Consider the following 19,682-nt stretch of genomic DNA (forward strand, 5'->3'; position numbering starts at 1 on the left):
TTCAAACTTTGCCAACAGTGGCCGCAACTGCATGCCCGCGAGCATGCGTTGAGGAGCAGTGGGAGGGTGATTTAGGCCGTAAGAATTAAGTTGCAAAAGGATGCTGAGTGCATTAAAACTTGCAATCCGTCACTGCCCAGGGAAAGGAGGTGGGTGGCAGCGGAGATCCGTTGCAATCCCTTCTGTCCCCCAAAGAGGGGATGGGCCAGGAGGCCGAGTCGTGGCCCCAGGTAGACGCGGATTCCGGCCACCTGTCCCTTTAAGAAAGTTGCGCCCGCGCGGCTTGGCGCGGCGCGCGGCGGGAGGGGGCAGCGGAGCCAGGAGCGCTCGCGCCGGGCGCCTCCACCTGCGGGGACCGCTGGAGGGGGCGCCGGGCCGGGCGCGGCGGCCGAGCGCGGGGGCGGCTGGGGTCTGCGCGCCGCGCGCCCCTGTCCCGCGTGGAGAGTGAGTCGGCCCGGAGCGAGCGTGGCGGGGCCCCGTGGCCCGGCCTACGGCTGCGGGGCTCGGAGTCCCGCGCCGCCAGCCGAGCCGAGCCGAGCGGAGTCGTTGGGGACCGCCGCCCGCCGGTGCGCCCGCGCTCCCGCCTTCCCCGCCGCCAGGCCCGCGCCGCTCCGCCCCGCCCCGCGCCCGCCGCGGGAAAGGTGGCGCGGATGGCGGGCGGCGGCGGGGCCGAGCGCGGACAAAGGTCCCCCCAGTCCCCTTAGATGGGCCTCGACGTAGTTTGACCCCCCGAGAAAGTTTGCTTTTTCGGTCCCCTCCCTTTTGAGCAAATTATTGGAGTAATTTGCAATGATAACAACAATAGTCACAGCCATCCTTTATTTATTTCCTTATTTCTGCCGCCTCATTGATCCCTCGCACCAGCCCCGTAGGGTTTAGGATGGTCCCCTTTTTGCACGTGGGGAAACTGAAGCTCTGGGCGGTAATGAGTGGGCCAGGACGCACGGGCAGAGTCGGGGTTCGAACTTAGGCCACGGGGACTGCACACCCCCTGCGCCTGTATGTGGACGTTAGACTCAGGTCTGCACCTCTGGCCGAGTCAGGCTCGGCATCCAATGCTTCCCGAGATTCTCGAGGCTGTCTTCACGTTGTTTATTTGTCCCGTAGCGGGCAGGGGAACCTCGCCTCCGCACCTGTGGTTGGGAAGCCTTTCCGACCCTCTGTTTCTGTTCAAGAAGCCAGGGCTCCCTAGGCTGGGTGTACCTGGATTTCATTTTTCATTCAGGTAGGCTGGGACCTTGGCGCTAGTCCATGTCCCCAATGTCTTTCTTGTAGCACCTGGTCGCCCTTACTCCTTTCTTCTCTGCCAGGAGTAAATAGATCACCTTGCATTGTCTAGGGGGAAAATATAATTTACAGATGTTAGTTAAGGTCATGGTCATGAAACTTTGGCAAGTTTCCATCTCTCTCCGACCTGCGTATATTGAAACTGTATTTTGATCTTTTATAAAGATAGTTTATATTGCTCTCAATGTCCCTGAATGACCTACAATTAATTCAGGGGTTAAATTGTAAGCATTCAAAGCATTTGGGTTTATTTCTGTTAATCCTTAATGGAGTTGTCGGTAAATTGGGGGAGGGGTGACTTGACAGCCTCCTTTTGAAGTAACAATCCTTTGCATTTCAGGTATGATTTTGTATCTTTACAGTGGTTTGGAAAGAGAGTCTTCTGAACCTTGATGGATTCAGTAAAGCTTGTAAAATAACAGGCAGACAATCTGAGTTCTGTAGACTTAGTCACTATGGAAAAGAGGAGCAAAGACCTTTCACTAAAGGACAGAACATTTTTTAAAAATAGAGATTCAGGATGTTCTGGGCAGCCCTCAAACCCCAACCCCCTTTTCCTTGGGAACTTGGCTCTTCTGTGTGGATTTTCCCTGGTGACTGTATCATTTCCCTAAAGGGTTGAGATTTTGAGTTCTTCGCTTCAGGATTGCTTGGTGAAAATATTGCCCCCCAAACGCCTGCTGTTACAGTTATTCAGAAAACCCTGGTAACTTAGCAGAAATTCTTTTGTTAGGTTAATGTAGCTTTCCCTTTTATAAATTTATGGTATTTCTCAAGCCTGATGAATTATAAGAGTCACCTGGGGTGAAATTAGAACTATAAAAGGGAAGAGCTGAGGAATCCTTGTTTTTTAACAAAAGTCTCAGGTGAGTCTCTGATCCAGTAAGTGTGGGCACCTGTACCAGGTGAGCACCTTACCTTTTTTTTTTTAAGTAAAAGGATGTGAAATTCACCTGTTTTCATAGGTGTATAGCACGTTATCGTTTGCTTCTGGCCTCGGAGAGCCTCAGATTGATTCTGAATTTGCACCCGCTTCCCTGCCAACAAGATTTCCAGAAGGCCCAACAGAAACCCAGTTCATCAGTCTTCTGATTATACAGGAAATGCAGAAGGAAGCAAAAACAATAGGTACATGGCTTTTCTGTTTACTCTCTGGTTTGACGTAGAATGTTCCAACCTGGGCCAGTATTTCTGAAGTTTTGGTAGTTGAGTGGTATACATATATTGTTTGCCTGGTCTTTCCAGAGCTCTGGTGCCCAGGGCTATGTAAGAAATGTTTGTTTATGATATTGATGATGAGCTTAAAACCAACAAAGTCATAACTGGGAAGACCAGTTCCTCATATGCAACAGTGTTGATATAGAAGGATTGAAAACAGCTAACTCGCTTAGCAAGTTTAAAGCAGATTTTGTTTGACCAAGAAGCAGCTCAATTTTATTTCAGGCTGTGACTATTTCTCCTTTGTCGTAAGTTCTTGGTTTTTTTTTTGGCTTTGCTTATTGTTCTGATTTCTGGTAGCGAGGAGTCGAAGGGAGCATGGTCAAGAATACATGATTTGCAGCAATAAATCAGCCCTTCCTTTTCTCCACTCTGATTCACTGGTTGGCAGAGTGAACCACAGGGCTTCTCTATGAAGCAGAAATATCAAGGCACTTTTTCACAAATGACCCCTCTAGGCCACAACGCCCTGAGCTGTGTCTGACACAGAGTAGCTACTTGGGAGACTTACAGGTTTTAAAAAAAAAAATTGTTTCTTGCTTTGTCAATTGCTAACAACTAGTCAGGTGGTGTTTTCTCATAAAAAGAAAAGTTCTCACCGGAAGGCTTACCCAGTTGTCACTCCCCAAAGTTCATGCCACCTCTGAAAGTAATTTCTGATTCTGATTTCCTAAGATGTTGGTTCCACGGCGCTGTGAAGCCACTATTTGGTGTCTAAACACAGCTTCTGCAGATGGGAGTACAGAACCCTGGGTGCTGGTCTCTTTTGCTCCTGTTGGCATGACTAGAATGATTCTTCGGGCTTGCCTTTGTAGAGGAATTGCTGCTTATCATTGCTGGCCTCCCTCTTACTTAATAAAAGGATGCTAAACCCTTGGATGTTTCCGGGAGGGGAATACTGTAAGGTTTTTGTATCTTGATATTCTACTGCCTCCGCCCCCAGATCAATCAATCACTGTCTGGTTCTGCTCCTCAGAAAGGTGGTTGATAGCTAATAAAATTTCACCTTTTAATGAGTGGGACCCTTGAATGTGTTCCAAGCAGGTTGTTGAAGCTCTTCCTTCTTCCCTTTTTTTTTTTTTTTTAATATATTTTATCTTATCTTTTTAGGGGGGATGTAATTAGCTTTACTTATTTATTTTTAGAGGAGGTACTGGGGATTAGGTTTAATTACTTATTTTATTTTTAGAGGAGGTACTGGGGATTGAACCCAGGACCTTGTGTGTGCTAAGCATGCGCTCTACCACTTGAGCTACACCCTCCCCCGCTTCTTCCCTTTATAATAACCTAATTTAGTTGTTGCTTTGGGCACTATGTCTAGGCATTTCTTTCTGAAAATTTTTTTTCACTTGAGTGCTTTTTTTTTTTTTCTTCTTTTGAGAATTTTTTGAGTGTCAAGAGGGTAAAACCCAGAGGCCTTTTCGTCTATGATGCCCCAAAACCGAGTTGAGATCACCAGGTTGTAGGTTCCAGGGCTCATTTTTAAGTAGGATGAGGAAAAACTTTCTAACAAGAAGAGCATAAATTGGGAGTTTGGGGATTTGTAGATACTAACTACTGTGTATAAAATAGATAAACAAGGTCCTACTGTATAGCACAGGGAGCTATACTTAATACCTTGTCATGGCCTGTAATGAAAAAGAATATGAAAAGGAATATATATATATATGTATAAATGAATCACTGTGCCGTACACCATAAATTAACACAACAGTGTAAATTGACTACTTCAGTAAAAAAAAAAATTTTTTTTTAATTTTTAAAGTAAAAAAAGTTAAAAAAAAAAAAAAAAAAAAAAGAACGCTCCAAGGCCAGCCTGTCTCCTCTGATGGTGGAAAGTGCCCTCGATCCAGCTGTTGATGCAGAGACTGGCAAGAGGTAAAAGGGGTTCACAAACCACAGACAAGTCAGCTTAGACCTCTGAGGTCCACCATCTGCCCAGACTCCATGAAATTCTACTCTTCATCCTTGAATTTCAGTGCCAAGTCCATGTACATCAGTAGCAAACTTTCTGTTGAATGTGGACAATCGAGTTTCTGTTCCTTTAACAAATGACCACATTTGAAACTACTGGCCAGTTGTCCTTCCATTCTGCTCAAGTTTAAAACCACAAAACAAAAATTTTGAGACTAAAACGGGTTCCTGGAATGAGAATGTTTTAAGAAGCTGCGTTATCTCTTGGCTTGGTTATCTCCATTATATTGATGCTAACTGATACTCATCTGGCCCTGAAAGTCTTTGGAAATACTTTTGGAATCAAAAAAGACACATCAGATTATTTGGCGTAATCTTAACCTTAAACATATTTTATTTGTGGAAAGTAAATAATCACAATCATTTTAACACAGCAGCCGATATAAATTTGAATATTTAGAACCACCCGTTCCCTGCAGACTTTGCAAATGTGGTGACAGCCCCCTAGGAGGAGCGCTTTGTAGTGGCTCAGCTGTGAGGCCAACCAGGGGTCAAGTCTCAGCGCTGTCCCTCCCTTCTGAGTGGCTTTGGGGTAAGTTATTCCCGTAACTTTGTTTCCCCACTTCTAAAAAAGAAACATGACAAGACCCGTCTTTCAGGTCTGCGTGAGACTTGGAGATGGCGTTTGATGTACAGAAGGTGCCCAAGCCAACCAGGGCTGTTTCCAGGTGGCTTCGTGTTTCTTAGAGTTCTCATTGCTCCGTGGCTCGATTCTCTGGGAGAAACAGAGGAATCAGTGGACTTACTCTGGGAAGCTGTCTCAACTTTTTAAATCAATGGAGTCTGGATTTACCATAGTTCTCTAGTCATCTGAAGGGTTGGACACAGCCTTTTTCTGGCCTCCGGGGAGGAACTAGTGTAGGTTCCCTCAACTTAATGCTGTTTTCAGTATTAAAAAAATATCCAAGGCCCTTATCTTCTGCCCCAATCCATAATCTTACCCAGTCTAAGCCCTTACCTTCATTTATCCACCAGGAAATGCCGTTCCGCAATCACCATTTGGGGAAGACTCTTGCCCCTAGATTCTGCACTTGATTTAATCTGCCTGCTGTGTATACTTTGTAATGTGTATGTATTTATTTTCTCAGATTGCACAGGGTATATTGCTCCAGCCTCTAGATCTATGTTATGGCTGCAATTAAGTGCAATTCCACATCTAACCTGAGTCTACGTTATTAAACAGAACTATGGTGATCACTCTGGACTATATTCTGTTTTCTTTGCATGTCTTTTTCTATTGGTTTCTGGCAGGCATCCTCAACCAGGGGTCTGCAGGCCCCGCACAGGCACAGACAGACTTTGTTTGGCTCGTGAGCTTTCTTTTTAAAAGACCTTGAATTAGAAGCCAGGCTGTAAAAAGTCCTTCAAGCTGGGATTTCCAGCTTTTCTTGAAAAATCTAAAAAGTTGACCACACTCAGCCCACTGTCCCCAGAGGGAGCCCTCAGCTGGGATCGAATGTAGCTGCCCCTGGTTAGAGGGACAGTCACACCCTCTCAGGTTTGCCGTAGCCTCCACCACTCCTTGTCACCCAGCCCCACGGCCAAGGTCTCTGCCATTTGACTCTGACCATGTTTTCATTGGTCTTTGTTGTTTTTCTTACAATAGTGAAGACTATTGTAAAATGGTTTGTGTGCCCATGTTGCTAATTAAACCCTCCGAAAGACTGTCAGTAGCTAGTAAATCTAATGAGCTATCCTTTTTGGACAGCTTACTCTGCTCGACTTGTGCTAAGTGCTAAGTGCTTTGCACATCTTTCTTGGTCCTCGCAATGCTGTGAGGTAGGTGAGATTACACCCATATGAGAGATGAGGAATTCTACCTGATGGCAGCAGAGGATGGAGACGTGATCTGCAGGACCCCGTCTTCCTACTTTTCTGCACCGAGTGGCTTCCAATGGACAGGACAATTTAGACACCTTTTTTTTTTTTTTTTTTTTTTATGGTGCATGGCTTGGGACAAGGCATGTCCCACTGGTAAGGATTCAGCTCCACCCCCAGAAAATTGCTGGTTCCCATCCTGGTTCCATAAATGTCATAGACAGTTAGTTTCTGGGGTAGATCATAATCAGAATGAAATTGAGCAAACTTTGTAACAGTTGAACAGCGTCCAGCATCTCAACCATCTGATCCCTAAAAGGGAACATTTGACCCCACCATAAAATGTTCAGGAAAATAAAATTGCTGTATTCGTTTCAATCTAATGGGAAGGCTTAAAGGCTTCATTCTTAGTAAAGTATACAAAAATGGCTCAGTGTTTGGGATCCTTGCCGCGATCAGTCTTGATTACGAGTAACATGCTCTTTGGGATCCTATATGTTAAAATTCATAGCATTACAACTTTTGGAATAACACCTTTTGCATAACAGACTGAGAAGTGAAAGGGTCCCTCTTAAAAAGGAATACATTCTCTGCACGCTTCAAGCCAGCTCTTTTTAATATCACAGACTGATTTCTGAGGCTCCTCATTTGTCTATCAAAAGCTTTCAACAGTTCTTTGCCCAACAGAGAATCCAAACTCAGATTTTTTCCCCCACAAGCTCCTTTATTCTGTGAACACCAATCATCCCTGAGTGGTTTTAAAAGACTACTCAGAGAACACTTTGCCGTTCAGATCCTGTCCCCCAGTAACAAAAAGCAGTGTGTTCCCTTGCTAAAACCCCCTTCCCAAGGTTCTGGACTGGGTTGCTTTTTTTTCCCCCATATCTCTTTCTATTTGTGTCTAAAGCGAAGTGAATGTAAAACAGCACACAAACTTTCCGCTTTTTATTGCAAGGTAACAATCCTGGCTGTTTGTTTTAGAAATGGTAATGTTGTATCATTGTAACAAATTATACTTAAAAATCATTTAGTGTGAAATTGCAGATTAATCCCATAGGGACGGGGTATTAACAATCACCCAGCCCTTTGGAGCATACAGATGGTGAATCTGGGATTTACAATAGGAACAATCGCTGATTACATGCATGGGTGTAACGGACAAAAAGACCTCCACAACTTCAGCCTGGGGAATACGGTGGAGGTCCTAGTGCCTGACTTGTTTGGGATGCCCAGTCCCTAAGAATGCCTGCCTGGGTTTCATCGCCTAGGCTGTGTGAGATTCTGCAGCGCCTTCTGTGTGCTCTGAAACCTACTGGGTGCCTATGCAGAAGGCTCCTCCCAGTGTGCTTAGCTTTACCTCTTCTAAATTCCATTAGAATGTGTGTAAAGAGTGACTTCACAGTGGCAGGCAGTGGGAATTTGGCAGATGTGCCCAGTGGAGAGAACTTATTATCAAAACCAATACCTGCTGTTCACTAATCTCCAGGAAGAAAGTTGTCCTGGACTGGGGACTGGGGTTGGGGCTCTCTGCTTCGGAAATTTATCTGCACCAGAGATGAAAAGGACTCCTAAATACAACGCCCCTGATTATGAAACTGTCATTCTGCCGAGTCACAAACTTAAAACCCCACAGCATGCTTAATGCTGACATTTAAAATGGCACACTTGTACACACAGTTGTTTTTTTTTAATTTATTTTTTGTTTAGGGGGGAGGTAATTAGGTTTATTTACTTATTTATTTGTTTTAATGGAGGTACTGGGGATTGAACCCAGGACCTCGTGCATGCTAAGCATGCGCTCTATCACTGAGCTATGCCCTGCCTCTTAGACACAGTCTTGAATACAGCCCACATTACAGCAGGTGACCAGCTAAGTGCATTCTTGGGACTTAGAACTAAAGAAGGAAGGGTATTTTCTTTTATTATATTTTTAAAATAAATATTCACAAAATTTTACAATCAGAACATAGCCATTTCAGTGGTAATTTAGATTCATATGTAACATCTGTATGTAACAACGTAAGTTCTCCCCCCCAAAATCTCTGGTTTGATTTCAGCTGCAAAGGTGAGAAATAACTTTCCAATCAGGAAAATAAGTTGTCTCAGGGAAAAAAAAAAAACAAAAACAAAAACCCAAAGCCTGAATGTTTAAAAGAACTTAAGTCTCTTGGCTTTTTAGGGCTTGTTTCTCAAAAACCAAACAAACCCTTTTATCCAAATGAACTGTTTATGCTGCGTGTTCTTTCTCCGAACACTGTTGTGTTACAGAGCTCAGAACAGAAGTACAAGTGAATGCTGTTTTCCTGTCTGGCTGCAAAAACTATTTTGCTTTTAGGCATATGCACCCTACGTGGGTTTTATTGCTTTTCCTGAACCTGGGGATTTGTAACAGTGATGGGCGAGCTGAGCGATAACGGCCATGTCCTCTATTGGACCAATTAATTACCCTCCCAAAAGGGTTTGGCAGCCCTGTCTTGAGGGGACGCTTTTAAGCTTCTCAGGATTATTCCAAAGATGCTTGGCAACTGGCCCTTACTTCAGTCCTGTTTCTCAGGCGCTGGGTTGGATCGTGGCTTGCTCAGAATGATCAATGTGGCCTTTATTGTCACAATTATCAATGATATTAGTAACGTGGACTGAAGCAAGACTCATTCCTCGGACAAAGTCTGTCAGGTTATGCTCTGTCTCATTCCTTGTTGGGGTTTTAGAATTCACATGTTAAGTCACCAATACCTTAATTTATCCACCTGATTTTCTCCAGTCTGGACAATGAGAACAGCAAGCAAGAAAGAACTGGGCTGTTGGTGGGAGAGGGGCCTGGAAGGGTGGAGGTTGGGGTAAGGTGTCTGTAAAAAATTGTGTTGGTGAAATACACTTCACAACACTGTATTATATAGTTAAAACCTTAGTAGATCTCATGTTACATGTTCTTACTACAATAAATAAGTAAGAAGTAAGTAAGTAAATAAATATTGTTATATGCTGCTTAAAAAAATATTGAATTAATCCAAGATTGGTTTTTTAAAGCTTTTTTGAAGTCTAATTGACAAAATTATAAGATTTAAAGTGTGCAGTGTGGTGATTTGCCCTCTGTATATGTTGTTAATTAACTTGATTCCCTCCATCAAGTTAATGAAAAATCCATCAGCTCGCCTATTTACCCTTTTTGTATGTGAGAACATTTACCATCCACTCTGCAGCAAATTTGCATTATACGGTGCAGTGTCATCAACTGTGGTCGCTATGTTTTGCATTAGCTCTTCAGACCTGATTCCTCTTGTAGCTGAAAATTTGCACCCTTTTACCCTCCACGCCCCCCTGCCCCTGGCAATCACTTCACTCTCTGAGTTTGACATTTTTTTCTTTTTTAGATTTCACCTATAAGTGATACCACGCAGTGTTTGTTTTTCTGTCTGGCTTATTTCATTTAGCATAATGTCCTCGAGTACCATCCATATTATTGCAAATGGCAGGATTTCCTTCTTATTTAAGGCTCAGTAATATTCCGTTTTGTGTGTGTATGTGTGTGTGTATATATAGATATATATATATTACTGAGTTTATCTATTCATCTGTCAACAGACACGTGGGTTATTTCCGTACCTTGGCTACTGTGAATAATGCTGCGAGGAAGGTGGGGATGGACGCAGGAATCTCTACAAGACAATAATTTCGTTTCCTTCAGATACAGAACCAGCAGTGGGATTACTGGATCGGATAGTCGTTCTGTTTTTGGTTTCTTGAGGAACCTCCATACTGTTTTCTTCATACAGGAGGTGGCTGTGCTAGTTAACATTCCCACGGACAGTGCACCAGGGTCCCTTTTCTCCACATGCTCGCCAGCATTTGTTATCCTTGTCTTTTTGATGCTAGCCGTTCTGACAGGTGTGAGGTGATGTCTCATTGTTAATTTGATTTGCATTTCCCTGATGATTAGTGACGTTGAGCATCTTTCCATGTACCTGTTGGCCATCTGTTATGTCTTCTTTGGAAAAAATGTCTGTTCATTTTTTGGTTTTTGGGGTTTTTTTTTTGGTTTGTTTTTTGCTCTGAGTTGTGTGAGTTGCTTGTATATTTTGGATATTAAACCCTTATCAGATACGAGGTTTGCAAATATTTTCTCCCATTCCATAAGTTGCCTTTTCATTCTGTTGCTAGTTTCTTCTGCTCTGCAGGATTTTTTTTAGTTTGTTGAGGTCCCACTTACTTATTTTTGCTTTGGTTGCTTTGCTTTTGGTATCAAATCCGAAACATCATTGCCAAGACCAGTGTCAAGGAGCTTATCCCCTGTGTTTTCTTCGAGGAGCTTTTCACTTTTAGATTTTATGCTTAAATTAAGCTTAAATTAAGCATAAAATCTAAAAGTGTAAAACTGTAAGATAGGAGTCCAGTTTCATTCTTTTTACATGGCCATCCAGTTTTTCCAACACCATTTATTGAAAAGGACTGTCATTTCCGCACTGTGTATTCTTGGTGCCTTTGTTACGAATTAATTGACCGTATCTTCATGGGTTTGTTCCTGGGCTCTGTTTGTTCCATTCTGTTTAACTATTATAGCTTTGTAACATAGTTTGAAATTTAGAAGCATGGTACCTCCAGCTTTGTTGGTCTTTCTCAACGTTATTTTGGTTATCAGGGTCTTTTGTGGTTCCATACAAATTTTAGGATTTTTTTTTTTCTATTTCTGTTAAAAAAGAAAAAAGATGCCATTGGAATTGATAGGGATTTCATTGGATCTGTAGTTTGCTTTGGGTAGTACAGACATTTTAACAAAACTAATTCTTCAGTCCGTGAACATGAAATTTCTTTCCATTTGCGTGTTCAGTTTCCTTCAAGGTATGATAGTTTTCAGTGTGCAGCTGTTTCACCTCCTTGGTTAAATTTATTCCTAAGTGTTTTATTATTTTGGATGCTGTTGTAAATGGTATTTTTTTTAAATTTCTCTTTCTGATAGTTCATTGTTGCAAAAGACTTTAATGGAGTATGGTTTCAAAACCTTTTAAGGTCTTGAAAGAAGACAGGAATAAATGGAGATACACCTTTTCATGGATGGGATAACTTATTTATGGTGGTAAAATATAAATAACATAAACCTTACCATCTTAACCATTTTTAAGTCTACAAGTTCTGTAGCATTGAGTACATTCACACTGTTGTGCAACCATCACCACTGTCCGTGTCCAGAACTTTTTCATCTTCCCCAACTAAAACTCTGTACCCATCAAACACTAACTTCCCCCAGTCTCTGGCAACCACCATCTACTTTCTGTCTCTATGAATTTGACTTTTCTTGGATACCTCATGTAAGTGGAATCATACAATATTTATCCTTTTGAATCTGGCATATTTCACTTAGTATAATGTGTTTAAGGTTTAGCCATGTTGTAGCACATGTCAGCATTTTCTTCCTTTTCAGGGCTGAATAATAATCCAGGGTGTGTGTGTATATACACACCACACTTTTATTTATCCATCAATGGACATTTAGATGGTTTCTACCTTTTGGCTGTTTTGCATAATGGTGCTAGGATCATTAGTGACTAGTTGAGTTCCTGCTTTGAAATCTTTTGGGTATACACCCAAATGTGGGACTGCTGGATTGTATAGGAATTCTATTTTTAATATTTGGTGGGGGGAACTTCCATACTGTTTGCCATAGCAATTGTACTGTTATACAGTGTTCCAGTTTCTCTACATCTTCACCAATACCTGTTGTTTTTGGTTCTGTTAATACTAACCATCCCAGCGGGCGTGAAGAGATCCCACTGTGGCTTTGATTTGCATTTCCCTCATGATCGGGATGTGATGATAGAGCATTGTAAATATGTCAGTTCTCTTTAATTCATTTGATAGAATTCCAGTCAAAATTATGATTTTGCACACTTAAGGCGTAATGCGAGCGCAGTGGTGCTGCTACGTGAACAAACAGAGACGTGGAATAGATGAGAGACCCAGAAGCAAGTTTCTCTGCCTGCCTAGTAAAGGTCTCAAACTTCACAGTACATGTCGGTCACCTGAGGATCTTATCAAAAGGCAGGTTCTGATGCAGGAAGCCTGGGGCGGGGCCTGAGATGGCACAGTTCTGAGAGTTCCCAGATGGTGCTAAGACGGCTGGAGCCTGGGCCTTACGTAGCAAGCAAGGTTCTACTTGGCAGAAAGGACACCGCGTGGCTTCTGGGACTAGGTCAGAGACACAGCTGCCACGCAGTCTCCTGCTTCTTTCAAGAGTTCAGCTGGCCTGGGTGCCATCAGTGTGTTCAGCAGGGTGTGGAAAGCAATAGCTGGCCTTGGGATTCAGTCCATGGAGGTCAGTTAAGAGAGGATACCCCTCATTGTTCTGGTGACTACTGGGGAATAAAAAAACCACCCCAAATTTAGTGGCATAAAACAACCACGCTTTTGTTATGCTCACTGATTCTGTGGGTGATAAATTCCAGTGGCGAACAGTGGGATGGGCTTGTCTTTGCTCCTCGCTGTCCGGGTCCTCGTCTGGGAAGACTGGAAACTTGGAATGGGAGTAATTTGATAGCTGGCCTTAAACCGTCTGAAGACTCAGTCACTCTCACGCCTGGCCCCTGGCTGGGTAGGCCGGAGGACGGGGGCTGCCAGCCAGAAGGGCTGCAGTTGGCCTCTCTGTGTAGCTGGGCTTCCACACAGCATGGCGGCCGCAGGGCAGTGTGGCTTCTGGGGCTTTCTGCCACATTCTGCTGGTTCCACGTGAGTCACAAGCCCACCTAGATTCAAGGGAGGAATCAGACTCCACCTTCTGACAGGGGGATAGAAAGATCTCGAAGAGCAGGTGGAATGAGAGATACTGTTGTGACCATCTTTGGAAAATCCAATCTGCCAAACTTATTTCCAAACCTTTGTTTTCATCTTCATGGTTAAGATAATTTTGACAAAACGCAACACCTTTCCAATATATCTCTTATACAGGTATTAAAGTTGCCATTTTATTAGAACTTAAAATCTTGCTCAGGGACCCGGGGGTGAAGATGATGGATTCCCATTGAATCTTTCCAAGTTTATCAACCTGAGAGTGTCTTAGCTCTCTCTTCTTTAAGGCTTACCCAAGACCAGTTGCATGCTTGCTAACTGTTCTTGGTTATAGGGTAAAGATTCTGCCTAGAAAGCGTTTCTGTGCTCTCTGAGGTCCTGTCCGCTTGCAGCAGACTTTGCCACAAGAGACTCATCAGACATCTTGGGCACAAATCGCTTGCCTGTCTGTACCTGTCCAGGTGATCTTCTCCACCTGGTGAGCGGTTGCATCATTGCCCCGGTTGCCCAGGACCCCAGCAGTTTGTACGTTCCTGCATTACTTCCTGCTGCATCCCTGCCCCCCTACTTCAAACCCACCACACCATCTTGGTCTCTCTTCTCCCAGTCTCCACCTGGTAAGTCTAGTTGGCAGTTCCATTTCTTAGTTGTGCCAGGTTATATACGATGTTTAGGGGGAGACAAGGTGAAGATTACACAAGAACTCTCTGTACCACGTTTGCAACTTTTCTCTAAGTCTGCAATCATTCCAAGTAAGAATTGCCAATGTGTGTGCGTGTAGAGACACAAACGCAGACAGACACACTTCCTCTCCAGTATTTTTTTTAAAACAATTGTTGACATGATATGGTCATTATTAAAAACTTTTTAATATCAATAGTCACCCTGTTTGGCTAACAATGTAGATTTGGATGTGGTGGGGTTGTAAGTGGCTGCTGAATGAACGATTTGCGGGGTGATTCCTACTTCCTTATTTAATAACTGGATTCGTAAGGGCTCCTTAAGCCTGAGTGACCCATGCTTTGTTGCCAGGCCCTATCCCAGTGACCCCTACCAAGACCCCTGTCCCAATTCGTCTATCAGAGAAAAATGAATCTATTTCAGGAGCTATCAGCCCTCATTATCCCTAATTGGGTCTGGCGGCTGGAGACAAGCCTCATTATTTTTAATTGGGGCCCATCGTTCTAGAACAAAACGCCACCCAGTTTCATGCAGATCATGCCTGGATATCTGCTTGCAAGTTCAAAGTGAAATTGCATTGTGGGATTTCCAGGAAATCACACCATGTTTATCCTTTTGTTTCACCTGGCTTTATAGCTGCAGTCTGGGGCTGTTAAACCCAAAATAATCATTGGATTGGGACTATCTCTGTTGATGTCAGAGGGTTGTTTTTGGTTTTTTGGGTTTTTTTTAGCTTGTGCATAGTATTAGTAGATGTTTTTTCTTTCAGAATGAATGAATATTATAATACTGGACACGATTTGGCAGATTGCTCACTTAGGTATCATTTAAATGCTGCTTTGGGCATGGCGGTATGCCATGGATAAATTTTCCTTGTTGAAAGGGAGAATTTTTTTTTTTTGGCTAATTTTTCTCATTTACTATAAAATAATTCTTCACATGCTATACGCTTTAGTGTTTCTTTATTGTTACCCTGATGTTGCAAGACCATCATCGGTCAGCACCTGAAGTAGGAAGTCCATCTTCGAAAAGATGCAGGCATGTCTGTCACCTGTTGATGTTTGGAGTTTCCAGTTGTCCCAACGTTCAGGGGGTTTTAATAATCCATGACGACAGGTAAGTCCTTCTTTGACCAGCTCGGTTGACTTGAAAAGGCTTTTTGAGGACTGGTTTCCAACATGTTGGAGGTAGAAGATGTAAGATCCAGCCTGAGTCGTATCTCTTGATAGAGTGTGCCCATGCGAGGTGGGGGTCTCTGAAGTCCCCAGACTCCTTGCCAAACATTCAGACACAAAGTCTGGGCCCTCCTCAGAGCCCTGGAAGGAGAAGGGCCAGGACAAACCTTCCATGCAAGGTGGAAGGATCAGCATAGCAGGGGTCAAGTCCTCCAGTCCCTGCGTGATGATTTTTACCCTCCTGCCTTCAGCTGTATAGCCTAGCTCCTGTTTTAAAGCTGAAGATGAGTTGCTTCTGGGCTTTTTTTTTTTTTTTTTTGGCAGAGGGGGTAATGACATTTACTTACTTATTTTAATGGAGGCACTGGGGATTGAACCAAGGACCTCGTGTACGCTAAGCACGCACTCTACCACTGAGCTCTACCCTCCCTCTAGTGTGCATCTTGACTGAGGAAATTTGCCCCCTTGCAGAGAGGAAGAAACCTAACCCTGTGGTCTCTAACTTAGGGGAAAACAGCTCTTTTCATAGTATAAAAGGAATCAGATGGGAAATAACCCTACCACATACACAACCTCACCAGTATTCTACAATACATTTTTTTCTGTTCCCTTTGATTTTTTTAAAAAATCAATTAACTTAGGTTCTTTTCCATTATCAGTTATTAAAAGATGTTGAATATAGTTCCCTGTGCTATTACAGTCAGCCCTTGCTGCAAAATCATTTTCTTTCTAGCCTCTTTTCCCCTGCAGTGCAGGATTTAGTCTAGGGTCGGGTTTTCTGTTTAGTTATCACCTCTCTTTAGCCTCCTGTAACCTGGAACTTTTTCACAGCCTTCCTTTGTCTTGATAACACGGACGTGTTGGAAGAATGCAGTCCCTCTCACCCCGCTTGATGAATAGAACGTTGCTCATCTTGTGTTTGGCTGACGTCTTCTGGCGACTCAGTTCTGGTAATGCATTCTTGTCCACAGTACTGCAGAGGCAACCTGCTTCTTTCTCAGGGAATTGAACCTGGAGACTCACCATGTCCCTTTTGCCCCTTGTTGGTGATGCTAACTTTTGGCTCCGGTGGAGGTGTTATCTGATTTCTCCACCATCTAATGACCACATCCTCCTTTCTGTTAATATGCAGTCTGTGGGAAGGCATCCTGCACCTCATCGAAACTTCCCCCTCGATTCAATACCCACTGAGGATTCTAGCTCGATTCAGTGTTTACTAAGATGGTGGTGAAATGCTGGTTTAACCTCTTAAATGTTGCCTGAAGACAATAGAATAGAAAAGAAAAGAAAAAGTGATGGAGGTTTTTGCTCTGATTATACCGGAACCTGCTAAATGAGAACTGGCTTCACCCTCCCAGCATCCGGCACGGCGGTTAAGAGTATCGGCTTGCATGTCTACCCGATATCACCTCTTACTAGCCCCGTGACCTTGACCTTGGGCAAGTTACTTGGTTTCTCAGATCTGTAGCCTGCTCCTTTGCAGAATGAGGTTATTCATATTTGACTCAGAAGATTCTTAATAAGGTATGATGGTTAATTTTATGTGTCAACTTGACAGAGCTAAGGGATGCGCCCGGGGAAGCTGGTAAATGTAATTTCCGGGTATGTCTGTGAGGCTGTTTCCAGGAGAGATTAGCATTTGAATCAGTAGACTGAGTATCTATAAGCCTCAGTAACACAGGTGGGCGTCATCCAATCCTCTGAGCGCCTAAATAGCAGAGAAGGGTGGAGGAAGGATGAATTTGCTCTTCTTGCTTGAGCTGGGGCACCCATCTCCTCCTCTCCTCAGACATTAGAACTCCTGGTTCTCAGACCTTTGGATTCAGACTAAACTACAATACTGGCTTTTCTTGCCCTCCAGCTTACAGACGGCAGATTGTGAGCTTTCTTGCCCTCCATAATAACGCGAGCCAATTCCTATAATAAATTTCCTCTTGTGTGTATCTACATAGCCTATTGGTTCTGTTTGTCTGGAGAACCCTAATACATAAGAACTAAGTGCAGAATGTCTATATGTTGTTTGGCACCTATTGATTTCTTAGTAAGATGATAGTTGTCACTGGTTTACATCCCCAGTAGGAAAAGGCTGGGGGTTCATATTTTTACCATCTAAACATATTCAAGGCAATTATGAATGAATCATGTGAGACCAAGTGTTAGTTATGTTCCACTTCCCTCTTGAATATATTATCTTAAATCCAAATAACAGTGGGGTTGGAAGCAGGAGAGCCAGTCGCATCTGTGTTAAAATGTTTAGAAATAAGCTTTTTTTTAAAATGTGACTTTTCTAATGCCAGATTAGAATGCCTGCTTATGTCATTGATTACCATAAAAGTGATAACAAAATACCAGTGTATTTCTGTATATTAGCAATGAACAACCCAAAAATGAAATAAAGAAAATAATTCCATTTACGAAAAGTATCAAAACAAATAAAATATTTAGGAATAAATTTCTTAAGAAGCATGAGACTTGTACACTAAAAACAATACAATATCATTGAAAGAAGCTGAAGAAAACCTAAATAAATGGAAAGACATACTATGCTCATGGATTGAATGATTTAATATTGTTAAGATGGCAATACTCCTAAAGTGGTCTACAGATTCACTGCAATCTCCATCAAAATCCCACCTGGCTTTCTGCAGAAATTGACTGATCCTAAAATTAATACAGAAATGCAAGGAACTCAGAATAGTCAAAACAACCTTGAAAAAGAAGAATGAAATTGTACAACTTCCACTTCCTGATTTCAAAACTTACAGTAGCTACAGTAACTCAGGCTGTGTGGATCTGGTATAAGGACAGACATGTGGATCAATGGAATAGAATTTAAAGTCGAAAAATAAACCCGTATGTTTATGATCACTTGACTTTTTACCAAGATGCCAAGACAATTCAGTGGGGGAAAGAACAGCTTTTCAGTAAATGGCGCTTGGACAACTGGATATCACATGCAAAATAATGAAGTTAGACCCTCATATCATATTTAAAAATTAACTCAAATGTATCAGCTAAAAAATCTCTTGGAAGAAACATAGTTGCAAATCTTTGTGGACCTTGAATTAGACACTGGTTTCTTAGATATGGCAACTAAAAACACACAACCAAAGAACAAACAGATGAATTTGGCTTCATTGAAATTAAAAACTTTTGTGCTTTTAGGACACTGTCAAGAAAATGAGAAGACAGCCTACAGAAAAGGAAGAAAATATTTGCAAATGATCTATTAAGAGTCTGGTATCCAGAATATACGAAGAACTTCTACAACTCAACAATAAAAATACAAATAGCCCAATTTAAAAATGAGCAAATGATTTGAATAAGGCATTTCTCCAAAGGACATACACAAATGGCCAACAAACACATGGAAAGGCACTCAATGTCATTAGTCATTAGGGAGTTGCAAACCCAAACCTCAATGAGATACCACTTCACAGCCACTAGGATGATGAAAATCAAAAAGCAGAATAAGAAGTACTGGCCAGGATACAGAGAAACTGGAAGTCTCATACGTTTCTGATGGGAACACAAATTAGTGCAGACATTGTGGAAGACAGGTTTGGCAGTGCCTCAAAAAGTTAAGCATAGAGTTGCCACAGAACCTAGCAATTCCATTCCTAAGTCTGTGCCCAAGAGAAATGAAAACATATGTACAGAGAAACTTTTACATAAATGTTCATAGCATCATTATTCACAATAGCCAGAAAGTGGAAACTATCCAAATGTCCATCAGTCGCGAGGTCAGGTTTTTAAGCATGATCTGGTGAAATCCTGGCAGGGATTGAAATAACAAGAACTCCAAGCTGAATCATTAGGCGAAAAAAATCAAATTGCAGAACTTTATATACCACATGATAACAGTCGCATAAGTGTGCACATTTGATCACAACCTACACGTAAATCAGCACTGTACTTGTTATGGGTACTTACGTAAGCGCATATATACTTAGGAAAAAGTTCAGAGGGAAACAAAGCAGGATAGTAATAGTGGCCCCTTGCAGTGCGGGGCCAGCAGAGGAGGTGGGCTTACGGACATCAGTCTTCGCCACCTCATCAGAACTGGCATTTAGCGGTGCCACTGGTACCAGGCACCCTTCTAAGTGCTTTACCTGTATTAAAATCCTTGTAACAGCCTGGGGAGGTGGTACCATAATCCTCCAAGTTTTACGCGGGAGGAAAACTGAGACCCAAGAGGTAAGCCACTTGCCCGTGGTCCTCTAATATCCAATAGGGATCCAGGCAGGGGGTACGAACCCAAGCCCCTGCTCCATAGAAGTCTTCTAAATAGAGAGAATCCAACCTGACAAACATAAATTTAGTTCTAAGCCTGGAAGGGGCCAACTTTGAGCTTCACAGCAAAGACACCTGCAATTAACGCTGCCTCCTACAGCCTGCACGTTGTGATTTTTTAATGAGGAGGCACACATGCATTATATTTGCTTCTGAAAATTAATAATAATAAAACAAAAACAAAAAGAAATCTGGGGATGGCCAGAGTCTCAGTATTATGTATCCTGACAGTCAGTTTGCTTCCTTGAGGTCTGAGGATGTCCAGTTTTCCAAATGGAGTCAAGAGAGCATTCCAGGAGGATTTCTGCTGAGCTGGGTCTAGGCTGGGAGGTCCAGGGAATTTTTATTATTTCAGCGAAGCTTACCAAAGGACCTGACAGTGGCCTGTCAGGGATGTAAGTGACTAATCAAAGATCAGCAGTAGCTGTAACGTAATCTCGAGGGAGGTCCGGTTTCCAG

At 42.7% G+C, this 19,682-nt stretch overlaps 1 protein-coding gene across 1 annotated transcript in view; it reads left to right on the forward strand.

Moving 5' to 3' along the window:
• Positions 1 to 19,682, forward strand: part of MYO1H (myosin IH) — a 100,402-nt gene that overhangs the window by 26,490 nt on the left and 54,230 nt on the right. The gene's annotated exons all lie outside the window — the stretch shown is intronic.

This window comes from Camelus ferus, chromosome 32 (assembly GCF_009834535.1).
Source record: "Camelus ferus isolate YT-003-E chromosome 32, BCGSAC_Cfer_1.0, whole genome shotgun sequence".
Lineage (NCBI taxonomy): Eukaryota > Metazoa > Chordata > Mammalia > Artiodactyla > Camelidae > Camelus > Camelus ferus.